General features: G+C 45.3%; 1 non-coding gene across 1 annotated transcript; it reads left to right on the top strand.

Moving 5' to 3' along the window:
* The first annotated feature begins 274 nt into the window (after positions 1–274).
* Positions 275–346, top strand: TRNAC-ACA (transfer RNA cysteine (anticodon ACA)). Its single transcript has one exon. It is a non-coding gene; the product is annotated as a tRNA-Cys (tRNA).
* The last annotated feature ends 244 nt before the right edge of the window (positions 347–590 follow it).

A 590-nucleotide genomic window follows, 5' to 3' on the forward strand; every position in this document is an offset into this window, starting at 1 on the left:
ATATGGCGACTTTAAAATAAATTTGGAAAACAGAGAGGCAAAAACACACCTGCGTTTTCGTCACCCTAACAGTGCTTTACACTCTGGTCTCTCTATATGGAAGCATGCAGATTTTTAATATGGATGCAGTCGTGTTCCGTGCGTGTGTGCATGCATGTGTACAATTCTGCACCTATGTTTTTCCTCTTATCAATATGATTTTCATAACTATAGCTTTTATGACTGTAAAATAGTAACAATAAAGGGGTCCATAACTAGACTCATCCATCAGATTTCCCTGGTGGCTCAGATGGTAAAGCATCTGCCTACAATGCAGGAGACCCGGGTTCAATCCCTGGGTTGGGAAGAGCTCCTGGAGAAGGAAATGGCAACCCACTCCAGTATTCTTGCCTGGAAAATCCCATGGACAGAGAAGCCTGGAAGACAACAGTCCATGGGGTCGCAGAGAGTCGGACACGACTGAGCGACTTCACTATCAGATTTCTTGTGGCTAGCAATAGCAGAGTAGTGAAGCGTCTGACACTGGGGCCAGGCGAATCAAACAGCAGCTCTGCTACCTGACTTTGTGGATTTGGACAGATTAGTGAGGA

This window comes from Bubalus kerabau, chromosome 1, assembly GCF_029407905.1.
Source record: "Bubalus kerabau isolate K-KA32 ecotype Philippines breed swamp buffalo chromosome 1, PCC_UOA_SB_1v2, whole genome shotgun sequence".
Taxonomy (NCBI): domain Eukaryota; kingdom Metazoa; phylum Chordata; class Mammalia; order Artiodactyla; family Bovidae; genus Bubalus; species Bubalus kerabau.